This window comes from Anas acuta, chromosome 5 (assembly GCF_963932015.1).
Source record: "Anas acuta chromosome 5, bAnaAcu1.1, whole genome shotgun sequence".
In the NCBI taxonomy this organism is placed as follows: domain Eukaryota; kingdom Metazoa; phylum Chordata; class Aves; order Anseriformes; family Anatidae; genus Anas; species Anas acuta.
The window spans coordinates 19,628,177-19,646,192 of record NC_088983.1 but is presented as its reverse complement, the minus strand read 5'-3'; positions in this window follow the sequence as shown (position 1 = coordinate 19,646,192).

Sequence of the window (18,016 nt, the reverse complement as noted above, 5' to 3'; positions counted from 1 at the left end):
GAAGAGAAGAGAAGAGAAGAGAAGAGAAGAGAAGAGAAGAGAAGAGAAGAGAAGAGAAGAGAAGAGAAGAGAAGAGAAGAGAAGAGAAGAGAAGAGAGAAAAAAGCAAAGCAAAGTCAAAGCAAAGTAAAGCAAAGCAAAGCAAAGCAAAGAAAAGAAAAGTCTGTTGTTCTGAAATGCATATGATCTAAATAAGCACAAGGCTTCACTAAGGTTAGCCTACATTTTTTTTTTTTTTTTTTTTTTTTCTGAAATCTTGTGTCTGAGAACTATTCTGGTGCAGAATAGTGGAGAAATTGAACTTACCCATTTAAGTATCATTTTGTTGTTATTTTTTAAGCTCATGATAGTACATAGCAAAGAATTACTGTGCATATCAGTATTAATTCCTTTTGATTCCTCAAGACTCAATTTGGTTGGTAACTATACATATTTGACAATAAACAGGCACATACAATGAATGCAATGGACATGAAAGTACAGCTCAAATGAGCATATGCACATAGATTCTATGTGATAGAACATCCAAGATTAAAATTCAGAAATAATACTTTCTAAAATAGTTATCAAACTTTTAAAAAATAAGTATACACACATATATTTAAATTATCTAGCCTATAATTAATCTATAACCTGCTATAGATTACATAGCCAGACAAGAGATGGAGTTGTAATATTTTTGTTATTTTTTGCTCTGTACAAGAGGACTGGCTGATATTTTTGGTTCCTTTCCAATCACACAAATTTTATTCCTCCTTCAATTTTCCCATATTTTTATTTGTTCCCCTCAAACTTTATGAATAGCACAAATAACTGATCTCTACCTGATGATATCACCCATAACTATAAATTAAGAGTTTTCACATTATTTTCATAAACAGAGAAGATGCCAAAGGTAACTAGTTTTTACATGTAGACTTTAACTGTATATGTGTATGGTACTTGTAATACATCAAAGTGAAAAATTATTTTAATCAAGCTACATTATAGTACCTGTAGGGCACCAAGTACTGGGATACACTGGCCACTCCAATGACCTGTAGATATATTTTTTTCTGTGATAGCTTTTTAATATGTAATTTGAAAATACGTAATTTCTGCAAAATCTTTTTCTTCAGTGCTGCTGGATGCTGAAATAATTACTCTCAGACGGGCCAAGAAAAGACTAAATTGCTTATGCATGTAGCAGAGGTAGATTAGATTCTCTGAATAGTCTCAGCCTCAGGAATATGTATATCCCAAAAAGGATGCCTTATTATGTTTCTTCACAGTTTCATCTCAGAACAGGAACTACAGGCAATGGTGTGGACTTGTGCTTCTTTCTGCTCACACTTAAGAGATTCAAAAAGATACATCAGTAACACTCAGAAAAATGCTGTGAGTGAAGCAAGCATTATTAAACCTGTTTCATACTGAGGCATGCAATATTTAAATGCATAGTCAAAGGTTAAATTCATTGACAAACCTCGGAGTATAATCCAGTGCCCTGGATGCAAGCCCTTTGCTTCAACTGTAGAAAACATTTCTGCAATAATTTATATCCAATCCACTTTGTATTGACATTGAAGGAAAAGAAGACAAAAATATTTTCACTGAAAACAGGCCAAGAGGTGATTGTATGTCTATTTCAGGAGACTTGTTTTTGTCATATCTGTCCAGAACAGGTCCAAGAGACTAGGAAGCCTCATAGCATGTACTTGAAGTGATAAAAGAAGGAATGCAATTAACTTGTCAGAGATCAGAGAAACCCAAGGTTATTTCTCTTTGCTGATAGACAGGAAAAGGAAAAGAAAGAATGCTCTTTTCATCTCTTCAGTTCTTAAGCAAATACTTCATTCTGAGGAGCAAATGATATCCATTTTATATTGAAAATGTAACCACTAGAGGGTATCTCTGTTCAAAGTCACTACACACGATTTCCAGGGCTTTGAACAAAGTTAAATGATAACAGATAAATCTGGTATTCATATACATTAGGTTAGATGATGAGGGTGAATAATAAATTGCCATTGCCTTGAGTGGTTATCCTCTGCTTATATGCTTCTGTAGATTCTTGTCTGTCTTACAAAAAAAGGAAATTGTTCCTGTTAGAAGAAAAATAAATGATTTCACTATAAAAATGCACTATAATATATTGATATATATTGATTTTTGTATACTGTATTATTTGACATCACAGTGAAGAACTGATACCATTTACAACATTACTAAGTTAACCCTTTATAACCTACAGCTATAACCAGTCAAGGCATATTACTACTGCCTTGAAGTTTAATCTATTGAAATGGACAGAGTTATCACCGATGTTAAATAAATACACAAGTAGAATTAATTTTGTAGATGCTTTCTGCTTCTTGCATACACTTTTAAATTCTGATTTTGAAACCTTGTTTTCATTCACATACAGAAAACAAGGTAGAGGCTATATATGATGGAAAAAATACTAATTTCATGGTGATTTTAAACCAGTTTCCTCAGCTAAAAAAATAGATGATAAGGTTATTTTGCTAGTCTTCACAATGGTATTGTAGAGTGACAGCTAATATACCTTCACTCCTTTGAAGATACTGGTTACAGTGATGAATATGGTCAAAGTTCATCTGTGTCTAGAAAATATATGTGTGTTTCTCTGACCAATAGTACCCAAGGGAGTGATGTAACATTCCTCATTTTCTGACCACTTTTGGCTTCCCAGACCAAATTACACAAAATATATTTATATATGAACAAACTGGACACAGCTTGTAATGTAAGTGTAGATCAATGCAAACAGAAATTCTTAAAATACTGGGTGTTAAAATGAGAAAAGTCACCTGAACTGCAATACAATTTGATAAATACTGTGTCAAAATGTTACACAAGATTCTATAATATTTATTTCTCTTATTTTCAGAAAAGAATAAATAGGTAAATAGTGATAATTTACAGTGAGTTTCTCTCTAACAAATATACTAACTTGGAGAATCTGTCCTGAAAATGTTGGCCAAATATTATTCAGAAGAGTCTGGATCTGTAAACAGGTTTCTTGTGGTAATTTTCCTCAGCTCAACCCTGTTTAGCTTTTGTAATCTCCAAAGAAGATTTAACAGAACGCAGCTCTCCAGTTCTTTGTCTCTGGGATCATGGTGCATTTTGATTCCAGCTTCAGGAAAGCCACTGTCATTCCTTGTAACTACTTACTGACATTTATGTCAAGAACTTGCTGTTCTTTGTTGCAGTCTTACATCACATTAAATATTTGATTTAGGCTGAACTAGTTGAACCCAAGCTGTTTCATGACCCATACTAGTCCAAGGATTTTGTACTATTGCATAAAGCTCTTTTGCTATGGCTTAAGGAACAGCACCTGGAATAATGTATTGACAGATCAACTCAAAGTTCACAGTAAGCAGTGACTAAAATTTAGCAGACTTTCAAGTGTTTTATTTCTTTTAACCTAAAGGCAACTGCCTCTGCTTCCTAAGTTACTAAAATATAATTAGCTATAACTGATTTTTAAAAAGAAATATTTTGCAAGTAATCATGCATATGAAATGAAATATGCCAGGATCCAGTCTTATCAAATTCCTTTGATTATTATTATTATTGTTGATATTATTATTATTATTATTAATAATAATAATAATAATAATAATAATAATAATAATAATAATAATAATAATAATAGGAAGCATGTGCAGCCTGAGATGGGTTCCATATTTATTAGCTCTCAATGCTTGCTTTTGGGTGACTGATACAAATACTAATTTTAGACATGGTGAGTGTTAAGGAAAGAGTTGGTGTGGTGGTTTACTCAGGTGGGCAGCCAAGCTCAGGGGTTGAGATAAGGACAAGGATATCACTCAGCAACTATTGTGGTGGGCAAAACAGAGTAGGGAGATAGTAGTAAGATTTATTGTCTATTATTAACAAGCTAGAGAAGTGAGAAACAAAGGAAAGAAACCAAAAACGCCTTCCCTCCATCCTCCCTCTTTCACCTCCTTCCCCCGAGTGGTGCAGGGAACAGGGGAATGCAATGCTGGGGGGTGGCAGTTAGTCTATAGCACTTCATCTTTGTCACTCCTTCTCGGTCACGCTTTTCCCCTGCACAGTAGGGTCCCTTCCAAGGGATGCAGTCCTTCCCGAACTGATCCTGCGTGGGCTTCCATAGGCAGCAGCTCTTCAAGAACTGCTCCAACATAGATCTGTACCACAGGGTCCATCCAGCAAGAGCAAACTGCTCCAACCTGGACCCCCCATGGGCAGCAGCTTCTGCCAGGTCACCTGCTCCTGTGTGGGCTCCTATCCACAGGTCTGGCCCTGAGTCTGTCCTGGCAGGGGTCCTCCACAGGCTGCAGCCTCCTCCAGGCCACATCCACCTGCTCCACCAGGGTCTCCTCCACAGGTTGCAGCATGGAACCCAGCTCCACCGTGGTACTCCATGGGTTGCAGTGGGACAGCCTGCTTCATCATGGTACTTACCACAGGCTGCAGGGGACTTCTGCTGCATGCCTGGAGTATCTCTCCCCCTCCTTCTTCACCGACCTTGGTGCAAGGCTGTTTCTCACTCCTTTCACTCTTGCAGTTGCTGTGTGCAGCAGCATTTTTTTTTCCCTTTCCTATATAAGTTCATATAATGCATACATGAGATTAGAGCACTTTTGAAAATTGACCTCAATGGGACTATTTTCCTGCTTGGCGAACTTGATCTCCTTCTATGACAAAGTGACACACTTGGTGGATAAGGGAAAGGCTGTGGATGTGGTCTACCTTGACTTCTGTAAGGCCTTTGACACTGTTTCCCACAGAATACTCCTCAAGAAACTGGCTGCTCGTGGCTTGGACTGGCATATGCTTCATTGGGTTAAAAACTGGATGGATAGCCGGGCCCAAAGAGTCGTGGTGAATGGAGTCAAATCCAGTTGGAGGCTGGTCACTAGTGGCGTTCCCCAGGGCTCGGTACTGGAGCCGGTCCTCTTTAATATCTTCATTGATGATCTGGATGTGGGGATCAAGTGCACCCTCAGTAAGTTTGCAGGTGACACCAAGTTAGGTGTGTGTGTTGATCTGCTCGAGGGTAGGAAGTCTCTGCAGGAGGATCTGGATAGGCTGCACCGATGGGCTGAGGTCAACTGTATGAAGTTCAACAAGGCCAAGTGCCGGGTCTTGCACCCGGGGCGCAATAACCCCAAGCAGAGCTACAGGCTGGGGGATGAGTGGTTGGAAAGCTGCCTGGCACAGAAGGACCTGGGAGTATTGGTGGATAGTCAGCTGAATATGAGCCAGCAGTGTGCTCAGGTGGCCAAGAAGGCCAACGGCATCCTGGCTTGTATAAGAAGCAGTGTGGCCAGCAGGTCTAGGGAAGTGATTGTCCCCCTGTACTTGGCTCTGGTGAGGCTGCACCTCGAGTATTGTGTTCAGTTTTGGGCCCCTCACTACAAGAAGGACATGGAGGTGCTTGAGCGGGTCCAGAGAAGGGCCATGAAGCTGGTGAGGGGTCTGGAGAACAAGTCCTATGAGGAGCGGCTGAGGTAGCTGGGCTTGTTCAGCCTGGAGAAAAGGAGGCTCAGGGGCGACATTATCTCTCTTTACATTAAAGGAGGCTGTAGCGAGGTGGGGCTTGGTCTATTCTCCCACGTGCCTGGTGACAAGACTAGGGAGAATGGGCTAAAGTTGTGCCAGGGGTGTTTTAGGTTGGATATGAGGAAGAACTTCTTTACTGAGAGGGTTGTGAGGCATTGGAATGGGCTGCCTAGGGAGGTGGTGGAGTCACTATCCCTGGAGGTCTTTAAAAGACGTTTACATGTTGAACTTAATGTTATGGTTTAGTGGAGGACTTGTTAGTGTTAGGTCAGAGGTTGGACTCGATGATCTTGAGGTCTTTCCAACGTAGACAATTCTGTGATTCTGTGATTCTGTGAATTAAGATACTTAACTCACCCTGGAAAAATGCAGTGTAATATGCTTATAGGGAAACAAGAAGAAATTTAAACATGCAATATAAGAGTGAACTTTTGCAAGCAGCAAACCGAAGCAGGTCTAGGTAATGGGGACAAGAATAAAAATTAATCCTTGTAATACAACATGGAGGCTCAGATAATAGGGGAAAAGACAGTGTGTTGTAGATCCTCTTACAATATATTTTAATAATAATTGCATTATTTTTTAAAATCCATCTCAGTTGGAGAAGCAGTTAGGGTACAGAACAACAGTTATAATGTTGTGGCAGACTGAAAGAAGCCCTAAAGCCATGACATATACCCCTCATTCTTTGATGAATCCAGAGCTGTGCTGTTACCATGACAGAGAGAAGTTCACAGTTCTAAACTGGTCAACATTAAGGGCTGATGAACTAGGCAGACATGTGTGTGAGAGAAAGAGGAAGAGAGATGATTCGCTAGAAAATCAGAATTATTTATTAGAAGACGTATGGAAAATTACTTTGGATGCATGTAGCTCTACTGATTAGAGAATACAAAAAAAAAATGGGGTTACTGGTTTCTCACATCCTAACTTCTTCATGGCTGGCTTCCAGCAATACAAATAAAAATCAAGTAATCAGTGACATGGAGATGAAGGAAAATTATGTAGAAGAAGTATATTTACCTTTTAAATTGATGTCATTGACTCAACAAAACTTAACCTTAATCCCTAGTTTTTACTGTTGTCTATCTTTATTCTGTTTGCTTAGTGCTTCATTACAGTTTATCAGTTCTTTTCAAATCATCAGTGAGGTCACTGGTGAATTGCTTATCTGTCTTTCTCTTTTCCTTTTTCATCTTTACTAAGAAGGGCTCTCGTCTTACCTTTGTCTTTCTGAGCATAAAAAAATAAATAAAATAAAAAATAAAAAAGAGTTTAGTTTTGTTCAAAAGAACATTAGGTACCTTGGTAAGACCCAATAGAGGGAGTGAGATGAAACTGAGTGAAGGAAAATTTAGTTTGACTATCAGGATACATTTTGTATAATTGAAATTTATGTCTGGAGAAAAAATTCCCAAGGGAACTTTTCCCATAGAAATAATGCAAAACTCATTTGAATTATTTGTGGCTGAACTAAACCAGATGACCTAATGGCTATTCACCTCAAAATTATGTGACTTCTTGAAGCTGTATTACATCACCTTTCAAAATAAATATATCGATAATGTCTTTGTTCAACATCTTTCTTCTCAAAATGCTTATCCAACTGATAAACAGGGATTACCTCATCTATCACTGAATTACAACAGCTGTACAGCTGTAAACAACTCTACAGAAATGCTGGAGACTTTAAAAGTAATCTCTTTCAGATAGAGATAAAAGAATGTGATTATGAATCACTCTGAAATATAGGCAAGATACAAACATTATTACTGTTAATAATGGCAGATTTTCTTTCAAGAAATGTTGCTAACTTTTGAAAAATAATGCAGAGGGTCAAGGTTTTCTTGCTTTATGTCTGCAACATAATAAGAGGGTACCATCCTGAAAGGCTTTGTTTGGTACTGATTCTAAACAACAAACATTTAGTCAAATTATTTGAAGCTTTGCTTGTTGAACATAGATGCCCTTGGTCTTATTTTCACTAATTTATGGATATGTATTTTGATTAATTAAAGCAGTCTGTGAGAAAGACAAAATAAGTTGATATAACTACATAACAAATTTTATATTATTAAGGCTAAGATAAGTTAAACCTATTGAGTGCAATTTTATTTAAGTGTAAAAGAGTTCCATATTTTTTTATGTAGGCGGAGAGGATGATATGAGGGGAAAAGCCAAATGTTTGTATCATATTACAGGAAAAAACAGCCAATCAACCAAACCACCCAAAAATACAGGAATATACAGAGGTATTAATAACATTTTTCTGATAGCTTTAGTTACTTGCAAAAGTAGGACATTGTTATTGAATGTCTTATCAGTCCAGAGGATGTATTCATGTGTCATGATGCTGAACTACAGAACAGACCTAAAAATGCTTTGTAGCAGCAGAAGATTCTTTGCAGACATCTTGTAAAACACTCCCAAAGAGGAGGCAGCCTGGGGTACTTCCACATAAGAAGCTGATTACACTGCAGGAGACTGACCTAACTGCGTGTTGATTTAGTTTTATGCTTTGTGCACTTTATCATTTAGTTGTACAGTCCTCACTTTTTGTGGTTTTGGCCTTTGCAGAGAGGCATCCTCTGCAGACCAAAATCAGTTCAGAGAAAAAAAAAAAATAAAAAAAAATAAAAAATTATCCTTTGCATTCTTTAGAGACAATAAACTTGTAACAGTCCAGTCTGATGGAATAATTCTCTTGTTCTATTTTAACTATCATTTTATTCTTTTTACTCAATTTCTCCTTCTTTGCTCTGAAACTTCCCAATCAGTAAAATGTTTCAGAAGACAGTTTTAGTTGATACTTTGTATTTAATATTTTTTAAAATTTAATTAATCAGATTCATATTCCCATTGAAACTTTATAATTAGATCTTGTCTAATTCTGTCTGCAGTATTCTGTTGAAATTTCACCCTGTTTATGTTCAAATTCAATTATTTTATTGACATTCTCCAAGACTTTCATATTTCCTGTGTGAGGGGCATTGACTGGAATATTATTTATGGTTGCAATTTTCTCTGCCCAGGATATGACTGGTTTTGTGACCCATATTCCACAGGCATAAACTGAAGGTACAACAGTTTGTCCTTCTGGTGATTTATTTCTGCCTCTCATATGATAAGATAAAATATCTCACTTCGGATTAATTAACTCGATTATGTGGAGTTATATTACACAGGTATGTTGGATAGAATGTGCAATATATTTTTACATCAGATCTGTTTCCATCCATATGGGATGTATCGCTTGCATCACTCTTTTTCCTTCATGAATGTATCCTATCCTGATTCTTCTGGTGGTACTTCTCTAGCCCCTTGTACCATAATCCAATTACACTTTAATTTTATTTTGCTCTGTTAATTCTCATATTGCTGTTCAGCATAAGGAAAGCTAAGATCTTAGGGTTGGTATCTATATTCATGTCCATATCATGAAATTAACTTTCATATTCTGAAAAATATTACTAAAAAGAGCATTATTATTAAGAATATTGTCCTGCCAGCTATGTCAATAAGCATCTATTAGACAGTTGTCTATGCTGCAGGTAATGTAGCAAAAAAGGTATAATTCATCTTTGGTTATGTACTTTCTGCAGCTCTTTTCTAACTGTTGTTTTATTTATTTTGTTTTGATTTTTTTCACTTTTTCATTATAGTCTTGTCAGTGAGGGATATGTGATCATTCCCTGTCTGACCTAGAATATCACTAGGTGATTCAACAATATTTACTCCTAAAGAATTTTTAAAGCAACTTTAAAGATAGATAGGAACATTTTATTAAAATTCATTTTTCAAGTAGAAATTTATTAAAGTCACCATAAGGGTTTAATTATCTATTTGGTCACCATTTCAATTACACTGCTATTGAGGATCAGGCAAACAAGTTGGATGTATATTTTATTGGATAAATATACTTTGCAAATGAAATCAGAGGAAATCCTGAAGTAACTGAATGGTCATCAGAATATTATATGTCTTTGTTCTCAGATATCTAAAAACTATGAGTGGGTATGAGTGGGATTTGGAAATGTGAACAGCACTGTACTTAATCTGCTCCTGTAGAAGGCATTGGGTGTTTTAATACTGATTTCAGGGCAATCAGAGACCTACACTTAATCTTTTTATTTATTTATTTATTTATTTATTTATTTATTTATTTATTTATTTATTTATTTTTGGTCCATTTGTGTCAAATCTCATTTTATATGGAGTGCTGCTTCAATATCCTGTCACTTGATGCAATATCTCTTCAGGAAGAGTTATTAAAATATAAATATACATGTATATTTAAATTAATACCTCTTTGATGTTAGATGTAGATTTTAGCTGTCCTAGTATCTAATAGCTCATGCAGCGCAGTTGATGTTTAGATACAACACAGTTATGTTCATCTGGCATCACACTTCTGATAGTCGGCTTCACAACATATGAAGACAATAGCAATCCTGATTTTTAACTTGTGCATAGTTTTAACAATGCTATCTCTTTGGTCCTTCTGCCTTGAATCGGTTGTGTTTAATGGATTCTGACGATGTGAACAAATCCAAAGATGCATGAGTTATTTATATATGGACTTTACCAAACTGTCCTTCACCTGATCTTCCCCAAAACAGCATGCATGCATAATTTCTGCTATTCCTAGAACTCAAGATGTTTAAAGTATATTTTAAACTAAATTTGTGGGTTGTACAGTCAAGAGCTTCATGTCCAGAGCAACTAAAGGATACATAGATACATAAATACATATATATATATATATATATAATTTATATATAAATATTAAAATATGAAAAGAGATGCCTTAAAACCAGGAGGAGTGTAAAAAATGTATTGTAATTGTTCAGCATGTTATAAATGATATTTCTGGATATTTTGATACTAAATAAAACTATAAATTGGCCCAAAATCAAATACATGGACATTAGATTTATGGACATCAGACACATTTAGAATTTGGAATATGAGTATTATAAACATATTTCCTTTCAGAATTAACTTAGGGAAACCAAAACTCTACACTGATAGTTTCTTACTGGTCAGTGTTTAGTAAATAAACACCATTTTCATCACAAATAATGATTTCTGGTAAAGATGAGTAGAAAGAAACTGAGAACAGGTTAAGCAAACTGTCAAAGTCACACTTCGAATAAATAAGAAACATAATTCAAAGATTCACAAGACCATTCCTCTGTTCTAATCAATAGACAGATGAAGGCTGTCTCCATGTCTCAGTTATTATTACTATACATTCTGATGGTTCTAAAGGGTTGTTCTATGTATGTCTTTCAGATTCAACACACATTTCACGTCTGATATGAATACATTAACAGTCGCTTGTCTAAGGCAACTCATTTACACACAGCCAGGAGACTGTGGTTGAGCAGTTCATATGTGTCATTCTGTAGCATGTCATGCTACAAAATGCAACCAACTGGGAAACCCAGAGAGCAGCAGTGAAGAGATAAAGGCCTCACCAGAAGGAATTCTACCAGGCTGCCATCTCAGGTGCAACCACAGCATGGAGCAGCTAAAACAAGTTTCAGCATTAGGATGTGGGGAGGGTATACAGAAAGTGGAGAAGTGAAATGTGAGTACTCTTGAGTATATTTTTTCACTTTACTAACCATGCAGGGCCAGGAAGGAAAAAAAAAAAAAAGTAATTCCTTAAACTTCACTGGCAATAACAGTGAATGAAACATTAAGTATATTTCAACTCAGAAGCAGCTATCTTTTTTCAGCTCCTTTTACACAGTACCAGAAATGACATTATATATGAGGGAGGACAAGTAGCTGGAAGAATATCAGAGAACCTTGATGTCAGGGAAGCAAAATCTGTCTTTGTCTTTCCCCAGTGCACATGTGGAGTCCACATTTTTTGTAAAATGCTTGATACTGCAAATTCCTACAAGTCAGTCTTGCAGATGGGAGATATGGGGTAGAAAATAACCAGACAGGAACAGAAAAAAAACGGCTTTCCTTTCCCTAACACTTTAACATTTTAGGAAAGAAGATTAGTAGGTTGTTCAGAAGAATCCATATGTATCAGTCCTTTCCTTTCCTTCCTTTCCTTTCCTTTCCTTTCCTTTCCTTTCCTTTCCTTTCCTTTCCTTTCCTTTCCTTTCCTTTCCTTTCCTTTCCTTTTCCTTTCCTTTCCTTTCCTTTCCTTTCCTTTCCTTTCCTTTCCTTTCCTTTCCTTTCCTTTCCTTTTCCTTTCCTTTCCTTTTCCTTTCCTTTCCTTTCCTTCTTTCTTTCTTTCTCTCTCTCTCTCTCCTTCTTCCTTCCTTCCTTCCTTCCTTCCTTCCTTCCTTCCTTCCTTCCTTCCTTCCTTCCTTCCTTCCTTCCTTCCTTCCTCTCCCTCCCTCCCTCCCTCCCTCCCTCCCTCCCTCCCACTTTCTCTCTCTCTTTATTTCCCTTTTTCTCTCTCTCTCTCTCCTTCTCTCTGTTTTCTGAGAGTTCTTTGTCTTTGCTCTCTGGTTTTCAGATAGAATATCTTGTACAGCTTCCTATTCTCTATATTAGAATGTCAGGAGATATATTTTTTCTAGATCAGTAATTCTTTGATTTCTTTTCTTCTTCCTTACATTGGAAGAAATAAATATATTTTCTTTCTGCATATGGTTATCCTCCAAGAACAGTATTACAAATACTTTGCTTGATAAACTCAAGTGCTTAAGATTAGATGTAATATAGTAAAAATATTGTATTTTAGCATTAGTATAAAAGAAATATTAGAATGGAAAGATTCCGTGACGTCAAATGCACTATTCCTCTTAAATGGGGCAGGATCAATTATTTCTACATTACTTTTTGCCACATTTGATTAGTTCATTAATCTATGGTATATATGCTATATATGCTTACTATACTATATATATGCAATATATACTATATATATTTTCCTGAAAGATTGTGTTTTCTAACCTGTTCTTTTTTGATTGTTTCTATATTCTCACCTCAAGTGAAAAGCTGGAAAGAATACTGTACCTGCTGTCTCACTTGGGCTGAAAAGAGAAAGTTGTGATAGACTGGCTTACTACAATTTCACCTCTCTTTTATACAGTGAAATTTGTGTTTAATTTATTTAATTTTACAAAAGAATCATTACACTGATACATTTTTTAATGTATCTTCTCTAGCTTTGTTGGTGGTGGTGGTTTTGGTATATCTCTATGGTATATCTCTATTTGGTATATCTCTAGCTTATGTTTGGTTTATTTAATTTTACAAAACCACCCTTCCATTGACACATTTTTTTGTGTATCTTCTCTAACGTCCATTTACTTTTTGCTAATGCCTAGCCATATTTCCCCATTAACATATTCCATTGTTAAGATATTCTTTCTTATAAGGATGTTTGATTGTTTTTTCTTCAGTGTAGTTCTCTTCTAATAATTCTCATTGAATTTCCTCTTCTGTGTTTTAGACTCATTTATAATTTTATTGCTTTTTTGCTGATTCAGCGTCTGAATCTCACAATGCAAATTTTAGGTGCAACTTATTCTGTTAATTAAAATATTGAATAATATTAAATACAGAGAAGGCCTTTGCAACACACCAATAAAAACAGCCATTTTTATGGTCCCATAAGACCTCAAGAAGCAATAGCCATTGCTTCATGTATCTAGCCTGTTTATATTTTATTTATGTTACTGTTTTTCTACTGCTTCCATCACTTTGTGGATGGGATGGTTTTGCTGGGAGAGAGTTAATTGTCTTTGTAGAGGCTCTTATGGTGGTATGTTTTGGACTTTTGGTGTAAACAACAGTTATAATATACCAATGTTTTTAGCTGTTGCAGAGCAGTGTTTACACAGAGCCAAGGACTTTTCTGCTTCTCATGTTGCCCTGCCAGCAAGGAGGCCGGTGGTGCACCAGGAGCAGGGACACAGCCAGTACATCTGGCCCAAACTTGTCAGAGGGATATCCCATACCATATGTCACCATGATCAGCAATAAAAGCTGGGGTAAAGGAGGAAGCAGGGGGTGTTCAGAGTGATCGCATTTATCTTCCCAAGAAACCATTCCATGTGATGAGCCCTGCTTTCCTGGGGCTCATGGTTAAACACCTGTCTGATGTTCACAGGAATTCAAATGAATTTGAAGGAATTCACAAGGAATGTGAATGAATTCCCTGGTTTGCTTGATTTGCTTTGTCTGCTTGTTAAGCTTTTTTTCTGTTTGAAATTTCTTCTCACTTGTATTAGTAGCGAGTTACTGTACTCTTAATCTGTTTAATGCCAGTCTGTATCTTTTTTTTTTTATTATTTGCTCGGGGATATATTTCCACTTTTCTGTTTTCCATACTGTTTTTTTTTGTTTGTTTGTTTGTTTGTTTTCCATTAATTAATTTATTCATGTTTAGGAATTGCTTAAGGTACCATACTTATCTAATTTTGAGCTTTCATCTAATGTTCACCCTGATGTGTATAGGAGAAGAGATTAAAATGAAAAATTGAGTAATCTTATCCTAAGAATAATCCAGATATCTGTATTTTCATTGCTCATTTTTGATCTTTTAAGATATTTCTGTATTTTTTAAACAAAAATTTGTTACCCATAGGTGTTTCTAATAAAATATTTCCTTTTGGTCATAACTTTATGAAAATGTTTCACAGAGTATAATTTGTTTCCTAAAAGCACAAAAATTTTGCACATCTTTCAGTGTTTTTGTATCCTGTCTTGTCTTTCAACATGTTGTCTCTGCACCCTAATTTAAATATAACTCAATATAGCCTTTTCACACAACATTTATAGAGATGTTTTATAACATTAGAAGCACTAAAAACTAAATGCAGTTTGAGGGAAAAGCAACAATGACATATATTTTTTGTTTATTTATTCACTATAAAGATCTTTTCTAAAACAAGATGATATAGATGATCTCGTAGAAAAGGACCTTAGCAGGAGCTTGTAGCTTGCAGGTCTCTTTTCCTTTTTTTTTTTTTCCTTTTTAGTGGAATATTGAAGATGTAGCATACAAAGTTATCTCAATAAATTATATCTGTTAAGAAAACCTGCAGGAATGGTGTCAAGCTGAGGTAGGGGAGGTTTAGGCTAGACATCAGGAAGAGGTTCTTCACAAAGAAGGTTGTTGCACACTGGTACATGTCTCCGCAGGGAAGTAGTCACTGCAGCAAATCTGTTGGAGTTTAAGAAGCGTTTGGACTGTGCACTTAGTCACATCTAAAGTTTAAGCAGTTAATTTTGTAAAATTGCATAAAGAGTTTCTTACACACCAGAACCATGAATCTGAATAATTTATTTATTTAAGTTTTTGATGACCTAAAAAATTCATATTTGTGAGAGCCTGGTGTTTTTGTTTGTTTTGTTTTGTTTCATTTTTTATTTTTAAACAATATTAGATATGTCTCTAAACAACCACTTAACTTTTTTTTTTTTTTTCCTAGCTTATATAGGGGAAAAGAATTAATATTGAGACAGAATATCTGCTTTTTAAAATATGACAATGATAATTTAGGACCCATAAGCTGCCCCAGATTCTTCTACAGTTGCTGTTGTGGTGTTGTCAGGAGATGGTACATCCTTGGATGGTTCTGGGTCAGCCAGGCTCTTCAAAGATTATCTTTGAGGCACAATTTAGTTTTATCCCTGAGAGGCTGCAGGGCAGTGTTATCTGAGGAGTAAATATTCCTTATGTCAGGAAATTTAAAACTACATGGCTACTAAGGTTCAAGAGGAGAGTTTTGTCCTTTTTTTTTCTAGAGTTCACAAACTCAGAGGTGTGGATAGGCTACTTGGCCCCATTTTTGGTTTGGTCTCATTTGCAAGCCTGTAAGCCATTGTAGTAAGTAAGAACAGTTAGCAGTTGCTTACTGCTTAACAGTTGCAAAAAAAAGTCCTTAGGGCCAATATCTGCATCCACTGATAGGAATATGACCACACAGTATTTACATGTGTATTCAGTGAGCTTCTGGGAACTGGTATAAATCATATGGGAGGTCTTCAGACCATCACAACAGTTTTATTTTCTGCTTCTGGACAAAGAATTTGGATAACATCCTGAAGAACCACTGTCACCTAGCAATCAGCTAAGTCAGAAGCAGTGAATGTAATATGCAGTGAATGACTCTGGTTACTCAGGAAAGGATGCCTCATGAGATACAGCCTCCAAAGCAGAAACTAAGCTAAGATCATTCTGCCATCCTAAGAGAGTCAGAGTTTCTCCCATACCTTGTCTTCCCCATATGAGAGTAAAAAGTAAACATTTAATCTTCAGGATATGCCTTTAGAAATTTTGGGGAAGGCAAGATTCTGCTGAAATAAAACAGATCTCAAGGATTTTCTATGATTTGGGGCAGGTGGATAAGAAGAATCAATTACTTTAAAGAGTAGTCTAATCTATGCTGTTAATGCATGAACAATGAACTTTGAACTTATTCTATTTATACAGGGCTGGAAAAAAAGTCCAAATTAAATAACACTTTTTGTCATTATTAATGATTTAATTAATGTGTGATTTTACATAATTTGTTTCTTGTAAAAATATATTTTCCACATAGTCAGTCTAGGGCACGGTACTACTTGTAAGGTTTTATGGTAATGTGATATAATTTCTTTTCTTTTTTTTTTTTTTTTTTTTTTTTTAAGGGGAATAACATTGTTATTTTGATTATAGTATGTATCATCAACTCTGCTAGAGAAAAATAATGTTAATATTAAGGATTGAAAACATTAAAGATATGACTTAGAGGGTCATGACAAAAACTTAAAATGAACACACTTTTAGATCATGGTAGCTTTTTTTTTTTTTTTTTTCTTGGTATGGGTTTTGGTGTTTTGAATCTTCAAAACTCCAATTTTTAGTGCTTCCCTCCTCTCCCCTCAAAAAAAAGGGGGGGTGGGGGAGGGTGCAGGGAGAGGAAATGTACCTTATTGCAGAATCCAACAATTAAAAGAAAAACATCAGATCAGATTAATTTTAAGTTCTAAATAACAAACAACACTGCAATGACTGAAGGACTGTAGCCAATAATTTTTTCTTACCCCACTTGTATTGCTACAAAAACATTTTCAGGGTTGTTGATTAGACCACAGACATGCTACTACATGTCAATGTCATATTTCAGTTTTCCTTCTCCTAACCATCATTTCTCAGTCTCCTAGAGAAGGTGAACCATGTCTTTATTGTTTGTGAAGAAGGATAACCCTTAGACATACTCTTATCACAAATTCTTTCAAGCAAATAAAGCTAGTGGAAAATTGGTCTAAAATTAGTATTATGAATCCTTGATTACTTCTGTAGAAGTGATTTTTAGAGCACAAAAAATACCAAGAATTTTTATTTTCAGCATATACGAATAACTCTTTTTGCCCTTAATTGTCCACATTAAAAAAAAAATCAATAATTATCATTACATTTTGAAATTAAATTAACTAGCTCTTATCCATTTCATTAATTCAGCTCATATTCCTCATTAAATTGGAAATGCTTTATCTAAAAGTATCATGGGTGTCAGCTGACCTCAATTAGGTAGAAGCCAGAGTATCACAGTGATCACAGACTTCCTGATATTGTTGTCTCAGTCTCACAGTAGGATCAGCTCCTAGAACAGCCCACGTGTACTATTGAGCACGAGTACTTGTAGAAGTGTTACTTTTATAATAAGATAACCAGAAAATAAGTTTTGTTTTTTTTTTTTTTTGAATTTTCAGAAGTTAAATGACCATTCTGGAAAGAAAAAGTCTGTGTTTAGCCAACACCTTGCACAATTAAAGAAAAAGTTCTCCATATAGAAAGCCGTATCAGTAAATACCTCAGAGCAAACAATAGACAAACCAATTTTAATTTCCAAACAGAAAACATAATGTTTAATAATTATTTATTTTATTAACATATTTTTTGTTTGCTTTGTCTGCAACCATTTCTTCTTTTTTAGACCCAAGATAACATTAGATGCAATGAAAAAGTTACTACCTATATTCCCTATACCTCCATGATGTGACTAGATGATAAGACATGTTGCTGCTTTAAGAGAGAAAAGGAGCATGCAGAAGTATTTTTATTTTATTTTATTTTTAAGGTAATGTCCATAAGAGCATAAAAGCTGAATGATGTCATCGTTAGTAGTAACTCGATAATGAATAACTTATTCTCTTGTTTTGTACCACAGACTCCTGAATCTTGTTTCATTACACATATGCAAAGGAAAATGAAGTTTGTTCCAAAATTCCAGTATTTATTTATTGACTGTCTGTCTGCTTGCCCCCTCCCCCGCCCCCCCCGCTACACAGTTTAATCGAGTTGCAAAGCAAACAGTAAAAGTGACTAAATTCATTGATCTAATTTATTCATCAGTTTTAGTTCAGCTTGTTCATGTTAGTGCGAGATTTATAAATGTCTCCTGTTAAGCATCTCTACAAGTAAGGGTGAACTGGCAGGAAAAGCTTCATGTTGAATTCAAGGCAGCTAATAAAATTCCTCTTATCTT